At 48.7% G+C, this 16,957-nt stretch overlaps 1 protein-coding gene across 2 annotated transcripts in view; it reads right to left on the reverse strand.

Moving 5' to 3' along the window:
* SHROOM3 (shroom family member 3) overlaps window positions 1-9,796 on the reverse strand; it is a 52,334-nt gene extending 42,538 nt beyond the window's left edge. For both annotated transcript variants that reach the window (XM_075501292.1, XM_075501291.1), the window contains exon 1: window positions 9,687-9,796. The gene's annotated coding sequence lies outside the window, so the exon portion shown is untranslated. The remainder of the gene's footprint in view (window positions 1-9,686) is intronic.
* Window positions 9,797-16,957: the final 7,161 nt, after the last annotated feature.

Consider the following 16,957-nt stretch of genomic DNA (forward strand, 5'->3'; position numbering starts at 1 on the left):
ACCCCAGGACTAACAGGACTATATATAGACTTGCTCTTGACCATTACTGAAAATCTCTTGAGTTTTTCAGAGTCATCAGGTCACACTGGCCTTTGGGGACGCTGTGGGGTTTGCTGGGGAATCAGAGCGTCGCCCCTCTTCATGGGCTGTTCAGGACCAGGAGGCCATTAGGAACAATCTTTCAGACCTGGCCACAAAGGATTGGGATCAACTCTCTCTGAGGTGCAGAAGTGCTCAGATCTGTTAGTCAGAAGTGCCCAAAACGAAGACGATGTACTGCAGAGCTCATGCAAGCAGAAGGATCATTAACACATCTGTCCCTTTAAGGACCATGACTACCACACACAGGTAAAGCAATAACGTTATCTTTACAGGTTATGGGGTATCCCAACGATGAATCATGCTGATCAAAAGTCATTCTGTATAAATTACAACATTTAACTTTTCTTACATAACACAAAACAAAGCACAAGCCGGCTCTAAACGACAAGTGTAAATGGAAAAAAGTAATTGCAGCTTCTACAAAGAAAGGCAGCCATAAGAAGGAAGCAAAAGTCATACTCATATAAAATAAGGATGGGCTTCCATCTTAGGATTAGAGAATTAAAACGATTCCATGGGAAAAGGCTACAAGCCCTCCATGCTGAAAAAATAGTTCTGTTCACAGAGAGAGATTCAATAAGCAGAAGATATTTTCCCAGAATTACTCTTTTTACACTCACCCTTCAGAGCAGTGATATTTTCCAGATACAAAAGGGCTGTTCTAGGGAGGGGTCTGAATGTCAGGCAAGACGTGTCCCACCTGGGACCTGGGCACAGGGTGCAGACCCGAGACTGAAAGGCAAGACTAGCTCTCACCGGGACCTTTTCCAACAGCACGTAGGAGCTGGGGCCAGACTCGGTCTGCTGGTGCAGTGGTTTGCGTGAGCACTTCCTAATATGTTAAAGGCAAAACAAACTAGGTCAGTTCAGACCAACAATTTAAATGGTTTAAAGCTAAAGATTAAGGGAGTGCTTACATGAACTGTTCCAGTGGCAGACGGATGAGATCTCTGGCACTGATGAGCAAGCGAGGGCATTAATCTCTTCCGCCAGCACAGCTGGATCTCTCTTCCTGGCTTGCATACACATTGCACTTTAAGGAACATGTCCTGAAATTTTATCCTAGCAGCTCTCCTTTGAAAATATGGATGTTACTGAAGTGCTGGAAGAGTAGCTCAGCTGTTTATTGAAAAACTGGTCTCAGTGGTTGGTACTGAGCAAGTGACAGTCTGAGCATCTATTTAGAGGGGGCAGAAGAAAGCCCCATATTCACATTTGTCACAGGCATGGAGGACATTCAGCATCAAGAACCAACTCAAGTCTGCAGATGAGTTGTCTCTCTGCTCTCTAACCTAATTATTTTGCAGTGTATCCTCGTGTGCCAGATTTTAATTGCAGTAACTTGAGGGGTGGAGTGCATTTTACAGGCCTAAATCACCTTCACGGGCGTAGCAATGCCTAATCGCTAGAATATGAGCTACGTCTTATAAGCTGCTTCTCCATCCCACTCACCCACCTCTTCCTGGACAAATTCCTGAATCCCTAACTCAACACTGCATCCATTTACTTCCTCAGGACTTCAGCAGGAGATTTGCTCAAGTGAGAAATGAGTATAGATTGAGTAAGGAGATAAGGATTTGGCCAGCTGCTTTACAAAACACAATCTCTGCAGCATCATTTTGGATAGTGTTCAGAGACCTGTAGCTCTCAGGGACTGTAGTATAGAAAAGCAAAGGGAAAAATACAGTTACTACAGAAACCAGCTATCCCTATTAGTTGTCCATCCATCCCTGAGGCAAGAAATGCTATCGTTGGTTCATCATACCTCCTCTGCACCACGTTAACTGGACAGGTCCAGTGGAAAACCAATGTACTGGTCCAGGGAGGGCACAAAAATAGCCTGGCAACAGCAGAAAGACTTGAGCTTTTCAGGTACATACAGAGTCCACAGAGCGTGGTATAAGCACAGAGCAAACAAAAGCCTGCTGAATACAGCAGAGTTGCAATCTGGCTGACCACCTCCTTGCATTTTTATTTTTGAAGAGTACAATGAGTTTGCTGTGAACTGTCCCCCGGCAGCAGTGATATCACAGCTTTTTTATAACTTCAGCCATAAACGCAGCTATAAATCAATGCGGGCAGCAAAGCCCATGGAAGTGAAGCCAGTCGAGTTACAACAGTGTGCCCAAGCTAAGGCTCTGCCCTCTGAGCATTTTGTGATTCTCTGACTTTTGATGAGAATCCCCAAGGCGAGATACACAAATGCTGACTGCTAAGCTAAAAAATAAATAAAATATCTGTTTGTCACTCAAATTATTTTTAGCATCTGCCAGTCCAGCAGATCTGACAAGAGTTTGGAAAAGGATGAGGACTGCAGCCATGACAAGACGCATCAGATGAGAGAGGAACCCTTGGCCCCTCTCGCCTGGTGCTACGCCTCAGTGCATCCCCACTGTGCTCACACAAACCACCTCAAAGGAGGAACCGGCCTGCCCGACTCCACTCCCTCCCACCAGCGATGGAGGCCCCCGGCACCTGCGGCTCCTCCAACAAAGGCAAGGGCTGGCCACCTACCCCTGCCCTGCGAAGCCAGCTGGAGTGTGGGGCGGTGGGGGGCCGGCCACCCCGAGCCCAGTGCCAGCAGTGCGGGAAAGGTGGCCCTGCCGCCCCACCACACATTCCTGCTGCCAGCGGTGAGGGGCATGCTCAGGGGACGTGCACAAAGCAGCTAATTTTAAAAAAGAAGTGGGAGGGAGGTGAAGAATAGGGAGGACTGTAAGCGACAATAAAGCAATTATTCCAGTTTCAGCAAGCTGGGGAAACATTGTAAGGGTGGAAAAGACAAGTGGGCTCAAGTCTCACGATTAGCACCGAGCACGGATGGATGAGAAACTAACACCGGAGCCACAGAAACCTTCGCAGTTGCCAGCAGCCGGGTCTTAGCCCCTGGTGGGACAGCACCTGTCTTTGCACGGCACAGCTAAGTAAAGAGTTAACTCATCTCTCTCTACATGATGAAGTCTTATACAGCCTACATTAGAAACAGGATTAGTAACATCATCACTGATATGTGAACAACTGCTAAGAGTAAAGAAGTCATGAACATTTTTCTTTTAATCATGGGACTGGGGAATGTAGAAATTTCAGTCCATTTAGGAGCATAAATAGACCTTTGCCTTCCTCCTGCTGAAAAGATACTACAAGCATCTTTCCTGTACACAGCCCTATGTGTGGGAGCTCTTCTATGCTCCCTGCCAACAGGAAAATTCTTCCCCATCACCTTGTCTACTGTGTTTTGGTCTGACGATCCTCAGTCCACACCCAAATCATTCCTTGGGCTCAAAGCAAGATCTGAAGTTGGGACTTCGGCTGTTCTACTGCGTGCGCTGCAGGACTGGATTAGCACCTACGGAGGCTGGGGGAAGCCCACACACTCACCTGGATGAGGTCAGGGTCTTCCCCAGTGATGCTGCCCTTGAGTACCAATGGGGCAAAGCACCTCCTGGAACAGTTAAGAGAAATTACACTACAGATAAGCATATGGCTTTGATTTCCAGGGAAATGTCTCAAATCCTGCTGGGTTCCCAGGAACATGAAGGTGTTACTCTGTAGATACAGAACCTTCCACAGCTCTTGGGAAACCCAGAAAACCTCACTTAGCCTAAATGCCTATCAGCTTTTAATGGGACTTTCCTCACAAGTCACTTAAGACACATCTTAAAAATCCACCCAAAACCACTCTGTTTGAAACAGTATGAACTGCTTTTCCTTAGAGCAGCTCCAAGCACATTAAGAAAGCATGGAGGAGATGACTACCCACTGCAGTGCCCACTGGCAGTCTCACTTGAGGTCTTCCACAGCTAAGCAGAAGGCAGCCATTTACAAGTTAACGAAAGACAGCTCACACGAAAAATCATTATTCCCTGGTGTGAACACCAGCACCCTCTCAAAGGAAGCTGCATCTTTGCTAGGGACATGCAGTGATCTGTAGTCACAGTCTGGAAATCTCTGCTCTGCACGTCAACAGGAAAAAGGGGAGCAATACATATCCCCAGTCTCAGTCTCTCCTCATACATGGGACATGCTGTGACCACCCTCATTAAAAAAAAAAACCCTCCAAAATTAAGTCTTGGTGGAGCCAGTCCCAAACACAAATTGTCATTTGAGTCAGAAGTGACAAACTCTTTCACAAAGCTAATAGCAAACCCAAATCCTATTAAGCAGCCATCAGTGTCAATATTTATTCCCCACAAATCAAGGACAAGTAGCCTAATAAATGGTGTCAGACTAAGCCTGGTGAGATGGAAGAGGAAGGGGATAGCCTTGGGGAAAGGACATGACATTAATCAGCATCACCCCTGCAAAACCCTTGACAGAAACAAGGTAGTAAACTCATTAGCCACTTAGAAACTAAGCTCCTTTTTTGCTTTGCTCAGTGATAGCCCACAGTTTCCAGCCTGAAGGTTTGGCATCCTTCACAACAAAGCCACCGGGCCCCATAAAATCTTTTCCTTTCAATCTACCTCTCAACACACACCTCTCTCTGGTCTGGAGCGGCTTTGCTGGCTTAACTGCTCTCTTCCCTGACGCAGAGCAGTACTGTCCTGAGGTCTGGACTGCAGTGCATTAAGCACTCAAATTAGCATGGAGTAAGAGAGCTCCCAGGCAAAAGATGTCTGCACAGGCAGACAAACAAGTAAAATGATGATTTCACAAGGCAAACTCCTTGGCCGCAAGAGACACTTCAAATATTGCAGCATCTCTTTCTCCCCGCGGATCATTCCTGCCCCTGGGTGGTGGTGTACACCGTCTCGTCGAGTGTGCTAGCAGCACCACGTGTGCAGCCACACCGCAAACCAGGGAAGGGAACCAGTCCAGCTTAACTTCTGCCAGATGACTCTGCTGAAGGTGCCTGTGCCAGAGCCCAGAAACAGACCGAGCTTTCCTCTGCATCTCATCACAAAAAGGAGTTCACGTTGGGTGAAACACAATGATGGTGCCAGGTCTTTTGACTGATGTAGCTACGTGAAGATACTTGGATTTATATTTGCCCCTCGCTTGAGACACAGGCAAAATTTTGGTTTTGTTTATATGCTATTGCTATGCCTTCTTTTAACCCTGCATTTTCTTGTTTCTCTAATGCTTGCTACCCTATACCTTGTCCTCTGCACCTGGGATCTAATAATCTGCCTGGAACAGCCAGGACCAATACATACCCTTAACAGACAAATTGTTTGGAAATCCGCTTAAAAAGGACTCGTGAGCTGCATAACAATACAGTTTCCTTCTCCCTGCCTAGATGGGAAAACACAATATTAATACAAATACACTCCAGGCTTGATCTTTCCATCAGGGCTGTAGCTTAGTTTTTAAAGCTATGCCTTACAGCACATATTTGCTCCCATCTATCCAGGGAAACTTAAGCTGCCATAGCATGATTAGAATGCAGGATCTTGCACGGGGGGGGGCCTGTCCCCACTATAACTGTACTGTGCACTGGCCATCAGTTATCATCACGTACTTTACTTAAATTAGTCTGAAATGGAGTCTGTCTCCAGCCTGGAGCCTGTTTGTAACTGCAAAGGAATCTGTGCCCTCCGTAACACACGAGACGGGATCAGGTCACTGCTGGAGAGCACTTGGCCTGGCTATTTTTATTGTCTGCCCAAATACTTTTCTTCAACACCATTTTAAGTTGCTGAAAGAATAGTAAAGATGAGATTTTTTTAAAAAACAGACACACTGATAATCCATAGGAACTGTGTCCTTTTAACTTTTGGACGTTTCTCAACTCTTTGCCCTTATCGCCAGGATGCTGAAGGCATTCTGAAGTCACAACAGGATGAAATCTAATCAGGGTGAAGTGGGCTGGTTTCATTTTCATCAGATTCCTCTTTCAAAGGCACAAATTCACCCTTCTGATCCTTCTCCCTACCACTAGAACTGAGCCGATACAGCAGTTACTGCTACATCAAAAAAACCACCCAACCCTCTTCCATCAAGAACAACTGACAATTTAAATTCTTCATGTTTCTTTAAACCCAAAGGACAGTGCCACTAATTCAAGCACTGGTGCAACTAGAATGTAAAGGATTAGAGAAGTGGCTCTCATCTGAATACAGGCAAGCATGCATCACATCACGGTTAGCCAAGCTTTTCACTCAAGTTAAACTTGGTAACACCCCCCCTAAATCATTGCTTTCAAACATACACAGTCTTTTCTTATGTGTCTCTTCTTTCCACTTGGGTATCACAAAGTTTTAGATATTTATATCCTCTTGCAACTTTGGGTTCTTTGGAGTGAATCATCTATTTTGAACAGAGCACTTGCCAAGAAAAGGGAAATGCTTGCTAAGACAAGCATGCAAATCGACAGTTTGCATCCTTCTCGGTCTCCTCCGCAGGACAGATGACCCTTGGGGAACACCCCTGTTGCATCCACAAGAGAGAGGCAGCCGCAGTGACAGGAGAAGGGTGACCCACCCTCTGCCTGATTGCCACTGTCAAAATGAGGGACAGTGCCATCCCAGAGCCTGTCAGACAGGATGGCTGAGACAGCGGGAGGCTGTGAAATCCTACTTTTGGAGTGGAGTCAGGGCTTGTCTAAAACTGGTACAAGAATTAGGGAAACACTGTCATTGTCTCTCCCCTGGTTTACAGGAGTTTAGCCGAGCTCTAGGTATTGTTCATTCAGAGCAATACGCTTTATCCCCACTGTGCAGCTTGCTTGTATGCCCGGTGATATAAAGGTAGTCTTTGTGTGGCGAGACTCAAGACTCCCAACTGCACTCTTACAGGAATCCAGAGCACAAATAAGTTTCCACTTGGGGACATTCATGAATAAGCATTTGTAACAGGCAATTAGTACTTAATTTCAAATGTCTAACCTGTCACAGATTTGGGGCTAGGTCTGCAGCTAGCAAAAATCGGCTTCATTCTATTTCCACATCGATAACAGGTTTTCCTTCCCAGCGACTTGATACGCTGTGAATAGTGTGGCTACAGAGGGCCTGATCCTGCTGACCATAAGCCATTCTCTACTCCCACATCCATTAAAGTCAGCCAGCTTGCCACTGTGAGCACCAAGAACTCATCACATTAGTTCTGCTGAAACCCATGCTAAGCATCAAGTTAGCCTACCCCGGGTTTAAAATTGAGTGTGTGTTGTTGAATCGGGGCCCTCAAAACAGGGGTTCGGCCTTCACCCCTTCTCCTACACCCGTAACGCCACTCCAGAAGCAGAGGTACTGCAGTCTTCACCTGGATGTCCAAAGGCCAGACACTGAGCCATGGTTACCAACCACCCAGTGCCAGCCACGATAACTCTTTGTCTAAACAAATGTTAGCCAAGCTAGAAATTCTGGTGGGAGTCACGCAGGGCTAGGCAAGAGCGGCATTATAAAATATCCCATTTGATGTCATATCCTGCTTATTTATTTACTTATACTGCCACTGAGGTGAGGAAGCCCAGGAACGGACCAGGCCACACTGTGCCAGATGCTCTGCAAACACCACGGTGAAGGATGATTGCTCACCCAGAGGGCTTACCATCAAAGTAGGGTCCACTCTAATTAAACAAATGCAGAAAGGGTGTTTTCCCCGTCACTGCTCTTCCCTCAGCACCCTTCTCGAGTCCATCTGCTCACCGACGCCAACTGCATCCTACTGCAAGGAGCACAGCTTTTCTCCCGTTGCTGCTAAGACCTAGGCCACTACGCAAAGGGAGAAGGGCTCTACATCACACTGCTTTTCTTCTCATAAAAAAATCCGGGCTCTGCTTGTTTGCCATCTACTGAACACAGGGACATTTGATGAGGCTCTTGGCTGCTGCAGAATCACAGCTTGCCTGTCTCCCAGAGGCCGGACTCCCACCTGCTGCGATCGCAGCCCTCTCTGCAGAGCGATGCCAAGGGGGCTGGAGCTGACCACGTATGTAGTCATTGGCTTCTTAGCAATGTTTTAAACCTAAACTTCTGGCCTGCTGATGTCTACAAGAAAAGCCTCTGTGATTATTAGATGACAGCCTGAACTTTCCCATAAAAATTACAGTAATCCTTATTTCAGTCAAACAGAACTTCCCTCTTCAATTTTAAGAACCACAGGTGCTGAGCACCATTCAGTATGGGCCAACAAGCTCTCAATCCTCTAAATCCCCATATCATGTACCTGCAGGAGCACCCCTCTCTCTCCCAAGTGTAGGCTGGCCTGGACTTGACCTCTCTTAGTCAAAGGAGTTTCAGGGCACTGATTTTTCCCTAACATTGTTCCTGCTGGAGTGGAGGAAAATCTCGATGAGCACCTAGCAGGACCTGAGTCAGGCCCCCACTGCTGAGAAAATACACTGGGCTGCTGAGATTCACCCCACTGCTTGCTGGGCAAAAGAGGGCAAAACGTGACTGAGGTTCAGGATGAAAAATGCACATACTTCAACGGGTGCTGCTGGTATCACCTAATGGGCAGGGAGCACTGAACGGATAGGAAATTTAAGGCTGGGTATAGGCAGAAGAACATGCAGAGGTCAGTCTTTAAAAGGCATTACAGCAGGGAATGAGAAAAACGGACCTCTGGACCTTCTGGGCAGAAGCTGAGGAGAAAATTGGAGTGAAGGCAAACGGGCAAATGTGGTCTGTGGGTCACATTCCTCCTAAATTTACAAAGAAAGATGCTGGCTGATAATGTGACATTTGAATATAATTCTGTTCTTAGCCATTTTAAGGAGTCTGTGGGTCATTCCAACCAGGTGATAAAATTTCTCAGCTTCTGTCCCAGTATCTCATTGCAAGGTGTCTGCCAGCAGAGCTACCTCCAAGAACACTACGCTACCTACTAAAACATGCAACGGCCACGCGCGCGCAAACAAGAAGCATCCTGCTGTTCAGATGCCCGGCAATTTCCTCTAGAGAAAATGCTGTAAAGGGACCCTTCAAACACCGCAGCCCTCGTCCAGCTGCAGCATGGACAGGCAGGAGGGCTGATGATGTGGTCCTAGAGGTGTGCGTGCAATCAGAGCGAAAAGATGGGTTTTAAATCACACCTGGAGAATCCTCCGAGTAATGAGCTTTCACATGTGGACAGAGGGAAGCGCAGCACGGCAGGGGCTGATCCTACACCCCTTCCCTCCCTGCCCGCTCCCTCCCTGCATCCCGAGGCTCCAAAAACACCGAACACGAAGATAGCACCTGGAACGGGAGGGGGCGGCCGCCCGCAACCGCCCTGCCCCGGGAGGCTCCGCCGGTGCCAGCCGGGCTCCGGGGCCGCCGCCCTTTGTTAGCCCGCCCTGCCCTGCCCTGCCCTGCCCGCCCCCGGCGCCTCTGCGCTTGCAGCGGGAGCCCGGTCCCCGCGGCACCCCGGGCATCCCCCGCACGCCGGCTGCCGTGCAGCCCGGTCGCCGTCCGCCACGCCGCCCCCAGCACCCCGCTCTCCGCGCAGCCCCGCCGCCGTGCCCCCCCCCCCCCGCAGCCCGGTCCCCGCGCATCCCCGTCCCCGCGCATCCCCGGCCGCCGTGCACCGCCCGTACCCCCGCTCCCCGTGCAACCCGGCCGCCGTGCACCGCACCGCCCTCGCCCCCCTGCATCCCCTTGCCGCCAGCCCGGTGCCCCCCGGCCCCCGCAGCCCGGTTCCCCGCCGGCAGCGGCCGCTCTCACCGTGCCCCGGGGCGCCGGCAGCTCCCGGCGGCGGCGGCGCCGCGCTCACAGCCGCGCCGGGCGAGGGCGCCGGAGCCCGGCAGCGCCTGCGGCCGCCCCCGGCAGGTGCCGCGGCGGGCAGCCCGCCCCCAGCACCGCCCCGCCGGCCCGGCCCGGCCCGGCCGGCCCCGGCGCTCCCCGGGAGAAGCGGCCTTGCAAGGGGGGCGGCAGGCAGGCTGCAGCCCGAAGCCCCCTGCAAGCTGTCGGTGCGAGGACCCCCCACCGCTCCCCGCCGCCCCTCAGCACCCAGCGCGGGGTGCTGGGGCGAGGAACCAAGGCCGAGGGGCAGCCCGCGGCTCTGCCCGCCAAATCTTGCCGCTGCGCCCTACCGCAGCTGCACAGCCCGGCCACCGGTCACCGCAGCCTGCTCCAGATGCAGCCGAAACCCTCACTGAAGCAGCACCGACTCACGCTGCCTCGCACTTTTTATGGGCGCGATGGCTGGGCAGAAAATGAGCAGTCACACGCTGCAGAATTTGGCCGGGTACTGAGCCTGCACAGCTCCACGGGGGCTGTGCCACCAGCACGAACTCGGCCTGAGCTCCCGTCCGGTGGTGGTACGCAGACCTCAGAGAACTGGGCTCCCTCCGAAGCTCTGCCGTCCTTTCCCTCACCTGTCCCGGTAAAAGTCCGGTCCCACCATCCCATAAATCAGAGGCCGTTGGGCTGCATTGTGGGTGCTTCTGATGGCACGCTGATCCCGCGCTATCGCAACCCTGCGGTCCTCGAGAGCGAGTCTCACCAGCCACAGCAAGCCACGTTAATGCAGGGATGGCTTTAACAGCATCTGCTGTCACCTACTAGGTTTGTTTCATACAGGACATTTAATCAGCAAATGAGCTATATTAAACTAATTTAAAAGCTACATGAAGCTGAACTGTTGTATCTCATGAAGGAAGACGACAGGCAGAGACAAGATAAATAAACTCTCCTCATTTCTCATATTTGCTGTGAATAACTAAAAAAACCCTTTCAAGCCGTGGAACGATTTGTGTTACGCACAGGGGAAGGAGTTAAAGTTTAAAGCAGGAATTTGTATCTAACGCCCTGTTCTTGGCTAGTATAAAAGGAGCACAGCGCTATTACTGAGCCGAACTGGTTTATGTCTAGGAATTAAAGTGGCCAGACTTTGTGTTGTGGAAGTCTTCCTGGCTGAAAACTGCAGGATTTCACTTTCCCGTTCCCAGTGATGACAGATTTTGCAGGTGACATGAAATCGGTTTCTGCTTTCCCTCCCTGCCACATGCCATCCACCTTCCTGCCCTTTTGATGCCTAACACCTTCCTTTCCCTTTCTGCCCTGTATCCTCCTTTAGGACTCCTGTTTTTTTGTCCGGTAGCTGTTTCCTCCCGAGAGGTTGCTCCACATTCACCCTCGTTCTTTGGTTTTGCATGTGGATGCGAATAAGGCACCTGCTCCTGATGCTGCGGCCTTTAACACCAGAGAGCTGTGCAGAAGAAGATGGCAAGTCCGTGGGGGAACGTGACGCATATTCACTGAAGGAAAGAAAATACCTTTTGACCCCAAAGAGGTAACTGAAGGAGATGCTGGGAAAGCTGCTCTTCACACCATTGAGTATCTGGCCCATAATGGATCTTTTATCCAGGAATGTCCAAGGGCCATCCAAAAGTATCCCTATTTTATAGAGGGAGAAATTAGTATTTTATAGAGGGAGGAAAAGGGATGTGCCCTTAATTAGAGTGGGAGAGGATCCCACTCCCCAATGTGCTCTTCACAAGAAAGAGGCACTGGCCTCCCTGAAGCCGTTTATTCACTCACCGTTAAGCTATCATAAAACATTACATGGATAGTTTTATTTCAGTTCATAAGTAACTTATTCTGTCTTTGCTTAAAATGGTTCCTGTCGGTCTTATTTGAACTAAAATATTCTACTCCCCCAAAATAATAAAAGTGGCTTAATGGCCTTTTGCACGGATGCATCTATATCAGGTTAAATTATGCTCAGCCAGTGCTACTTTTCATGCTGACATCTCTTTCTCTATCTGCTAACTCATAATCACCAGCCTAAAATGCTTAATGTTTAACAAGATGCATAAATCATAGAGCCTGTGATAAACCAGAATGTGAGATGCGGAAGAAACACTTGAGGGGATGTTATAAAGGCAGCAAGCGTTAGCTATGAGTCTTAATTATGAAACCCATCATGAAGCAGCACCTCTCACAGCAGAGTAAGTACCATGTCCCATATTTTTTCCACTTGTGCTTCCTAGTTAAAAATACTTGTCTCTATAAAATCTGGCGTGCTATCACACACCTGGATACAGCCCCGATTTGTGATGATTTGAGCACGCTGCACAGTTAGCATGGCCATCACGGTCAGATTTCCATCAAGGGACAACAACATATTCCTCTCGTGCACGTGCCTAAGGGGATGCACCATCAGAATGGGTTAATAATTTCAACAGCTCTAAATCGCTATCTTACGACATGAAAGGTCAGGTTTTGGAAACAGGATTAAACAGCCTGGTAATAATGGTGAGGACAGATTACTCAAGTGATGCCTGCCCTCTGGTTTGCTTTCCGCGCAAGGGTCCCTTTCTGATCTGAACCAAACACACCCATCACCCAGCTAAAAACTCGATTGCTTTATCCAGAAGCAAGCGCGACTACCTGCTGCCAGCAGAGCTCCTGCTTGCAAACGTCATTCAGTTAAAGGCATGACTTTTGCTATCGCCTCTCCCGGGCGTGATTTCTCTCTGACTGGAAAGCTACGTGGAACGCTGTATTTTCCCACAGCAGCATATGCAGTGTATGTCACCTGTTCAGGATCATTCCATTAGGAGCCAGATGGACCCGCAATAATTTGCTTCATGAAATGATCCCAGATCGTTTTATTGAGATTTTAAAGACTTCAAGTGTACTTTGCATCTTGGCCAGCAACTCTGAGAGATACCGAGTGATAAACAGTTTCCCAGAAGTTGCCAGGCAATGAAACAAAGTCCTTTTTTGGGATGTAATCATAAAGCCTCATGAACATTTGTCCTTCTGTGATAAAAACAACAACAAAATTACCACCCGTAGCAGAACCTGAGGCTCCCCATAACCTTGGAGTATTTATTTAAGCATTGTGTACTTACGATAGCACAGGTACTCACCCTGAGGCAGATGACAGGCAGCTAGTCCAAGTGGGAATTAACTATGAGGGATCACAACAAGCATATACTGCTGACAAAAGGAAACCTTCAACACAACTTCCAGCCATACCACCCTGGAGCGATGACCACAGTTTCCCTTCTAGACTAAACAGGCGTGGGTCAGGCAAACATCCACGCTGGGGAGTTGAGGTGCTGCAGGTAGCTCTGGCTGACAGACAGCCACATCTAGGAGGTGCTCAGTGTCCGCAGCTCACCTTGTGTCTCTCCCGCATCAGCGACACTACTTCCATTTTGGGTTAGATGGCAATATCTTTCTAAAATGCACAGACCATTCTCCTGCAGGATACAGCCAGGTTGTAGGGGAACGTGCTGACCCCCTGTACCATCACTGGACCAGTGCCCTGCTGAGTGGTGGTGGCAGTGTCCTAGCTAGGCTGCCTCACTGGCCTTACACAGCTAAACCCATTCTGCTCGCATCTGAAGCCACGTTCAGGTCTTGCTGGGTGATGCCTGGTCATCCTGCCAAGTGCCAGCTTGGAAAATTGCACTTTTGCCTTTTTGCAATTCTCCCCGATCCTGCTTCAACAGAAAAGTGATTTTTCACCGCTCGGTTGGAGCAGCCCTGGATAGCGTGCCATCCTGCACGTGCTTAAGCAGCTACTGCATCACAGGGCACTCTGTGTGCAGGCCAGCACGCAGAGCAGGGCCACCTCTCCAGCACATCTCAGCTCCTACTGAACTACCTCCATAACTTTTTCCAGCAGGGACCAGGCTAAATGCCAAGCCCTTCAGTGCTTATTCTGGAAAGAGAAGCCCTTCCATGCAAACAAATGAAAGAATATATACAACAAAGCATAATTCCTCAAAGGTATTACAAAGCATGATTTCTCCACCAGGTAACTCTTGTGACACCAGTATCAAATGGTATGTCCTGCAAGGAGTAAGAATCAGGGGGAGGACTCAGAGGGTTGTTTTTAACATTTTTTGCAGGATTTTGGTTTCTTGCTTGGTGTTTGCTTCCGATGGCAGTTTAATCCTATTTAAGCACAAGAGTAGAGGTCGTACAGCCTCCCTCAACAAACTGCAGTCATCGATACAGCAGATTTTCCTCAGTCCTGCTGGGGTTTTCACTGCCTTTGAAAATTTATGTCCCTCGACTTAAAAGAAAAACTGAAGAAACTAGAGCTGGACTCTCCAGTGCCCAGATGGCTTTCCAATGTATTTCTCCCAACTGTTGCAAGTTGCATGAAAAGCTGAGTGAAATATAGCAGAGATGGATATGAATAAGTGTTCAACGGGGGTGGTGAAGACCTTGCCCATCTCACTGCCTCTTCCCACCTGGCAATGGTGGGAGTCAGATCGAAAGCAGGCAGGCAATTTCATTTTAGTTCCCATGCCACAGCAAACAGCTAGCGTATACACTGCTGTCATCAGCCCTGGAGCCTGCCAGCTGGATCTGGAGCAGGGCGAGATAGCCTAAGAAAAACTTGTGTACATACCACCTTGACGTGCATTTGCTATGTTTGCCTTTGGGAGTAGAGGAAGACGCCCTAGGGCTATGTTTGCACCATTCTTGCAAATAATTGCTAGAAACCAGTTGCAGGAGCCACCACAACTAGAGCTCTGGATGGTAAAGGGAGAGTCGACCTATGGCCGTGATGTTTTGAGGGTCAGGTTACAGCAGCCCACTTTGCGTGCCATAAATTTGTTCACTGTCAGTGGCCACTTTGAAATAAAATCTAACATTCTAATCAGGAGACCACACAACATGAGCTGCACACCTTGTCAAATGCAGACTAGGGGCATTTCTGAGGGTCACAGAGGCTTTCAAGCTATTACCTGCTTCAGTTCATGTCACTGATGGACTTGGTAATGGAGACAGAAGAATAAACACAGCATATTTCCTCGAGCTGAGGCCATTGAGTATTAGCAGGATCAATGCATGTACATGGTAAGTGGGTACAACTGCCCTAGACCTGCAAAGCACTCAGGCACATTTTTCAATCTGATGCCATGAATAACTCCACGTACCTCTCCTTCCCCATGTATTTCACCAGAGATGACGGGAATAACTGTGCTGCAGGGAAACAAAGGACTCAGACATTCATCTGGGAGTTTTTTCTCTTTCGCTTTTTTCTAGTTGCCACAAAAAAACCCTCCAAGCCCCCAAATGAACAGCAAAAAATCCAAAGGGAAATAAATATTAAGAGGACCAACAGCAAATTAAAGAAAGATATAGGCTACCTGGCAGAATGAGAAAGCCCGGGTATTACAGAGAATGTGAATGCCGAGTGGATTTTTAGGAGGCTGTATTCACCCCCATGCACCTGGGCCCTGTGTCGCAGCAATGCTCAACAGTGCTGGAGCCAGTGGGAGCCAGTGCTCCTGTTCTCCACCTCCCTGGCCCCAGGCTCCCTGGCGCCTGGATGCCACGTACTGCCTTGCTCAATGAACAGCGTGCTGCCAGGCCACTGGATAACCGAGAAAACTTCCTTCTTCCTGTTTAAATAAAGCTGCGATGTCTCCTGCGAGGCGGGGGAGTGCCGCACACCCGCGTGCCCCAGTGGTGGCACTGGAAGAGCGGCATGGCGCTCGTGGAACAGCACAGAGCCCCGGATCCCTGCGCTCCCCCTCATCCTGCGCTCCTCTGCCTCCCCGTCCTCTTGTTTCTCGCAACGTGAGCTGCTGGACACAGAGCTGGGCTACAGCTGCTTCACAGAAATGGAAAAAAGATCTTATTTGAAGGTGAAAGGACAATGTCAAACGCCCCAAAAGGAAACTGTCTTGTGCCTGTAATTTATGTCACTGGCTTGCTGGCCAATGCAGATGCCAGGCTACAGTAAATTTGGACTGGTTTGTGCATTTGCTCAGGCAGCTGGTGTGAAATGCAAGACCTGTGTCACGTTTATCTGGTGGAGGAAGGGAAGGCGTGGGATGGACAGAGGAAATTAGTTTTTGAAATAAGACATGGGCTGCATTGAAGAAGGATGATTTCCTTTGAGGAGTTGTTTGCAACGCTGACCTACCCACAGACCATGAAGAGCGAGAACAAGGAGGGGCTGGAGCCGGGGCTATCAATCAGAGGAGAGCAAAACTCCAGGGGAGGTTCAGGTTTTGCAAAACGTGCCCAGTTGCCTTTCGATTTTGCAAACCTGAACCACAAGTTGTTCAGAGCCAGGACCGTTTGAATCCAAGCCCATAAAGCTCGGGGAATTTTAGAGAAACTCCCCATTTTGGCTCGTCTCCAATTCAAATTAACTCCTGGAAGGTGAGGAGCTGTTCAGATAAATATCAGAAACCGCTCTCTAATGGGTCAAGGCCATTTTTTCCAGAGAACAAAAGTGATTTTTCTTGGATCTCTCTTACACGGTACATCTCAGACTGAACTTAAGATAGCTGTGAAAAAAATTAAGAAGCAAGGAAGTCCAAACCCTGCAGCAATGAACAAAATCCATTACTAAATTTTCTCATGGAGACTTCTCCCAAATAAAACCAGTGAAAAATTGGTTTAAGATTGAAATGAAATTGAATTCAAGAGGTTTGTAAGGAAGTTCACTGTTAATGTCAAGGGGAATTCGGAAAGAAATTACATACACATGTGCCAGCTCAGGAAAGTTAATTCTTCATGTTTTTATCCAACTATCCTGTCCTCTGCATGGAAACTTTCTAGATTATGTCCCTAAGCTTTTCCCTGGTTCTTGGTACCGCAGTCACTGTGAGCACCACTCCGTGAGCGGAGATATCCCTAAGATATAAATGATGATAATGATGATAGCATAAAGAGGAAATAGAGGAAGGCTTCTTAAACATATCAAAGAGAGGAAAAGGGCAGAAAATAGACGTGCATCTACTTTTCTTCTAGCATCCTGGGGAGGTGAAAGGAAGGCAGACAGAATGGCATTCTACTCTTGCCATGAAAAAGCTCCTCTTTCCTTCTGAGCTACTGACAAGCAGATTTAGGGAAAAGAGGAGGAAAAAAGGACATTTGTACAGCGAAGAGAAAAGGAGGAGGCTTTGAAGACCTAATTAACAGACTCTGTCCCAAGTCACTTCAGTTCAGCTGCATCACAAAAGTCTGACAGAGATCCATGGGGCCACAGCAACCTGCCTAAGAGA

Source organism: Mycteria americana, chromosome 4 (genome assembly GCF_035582795.1).
Source record: "Mycteria americana isolate JAX WOST 10 ecotype Jacksonville Zoo and Gardens chromosome 4, USCA_MyAme_1.0, whole genome shotgun sequence".
Lineage (NCBI taxonomy): Eukaryota > Metazoa > Chordata > Aves > Ciconiiformes > Ciconiidae > Mycteria > Mycteria americana.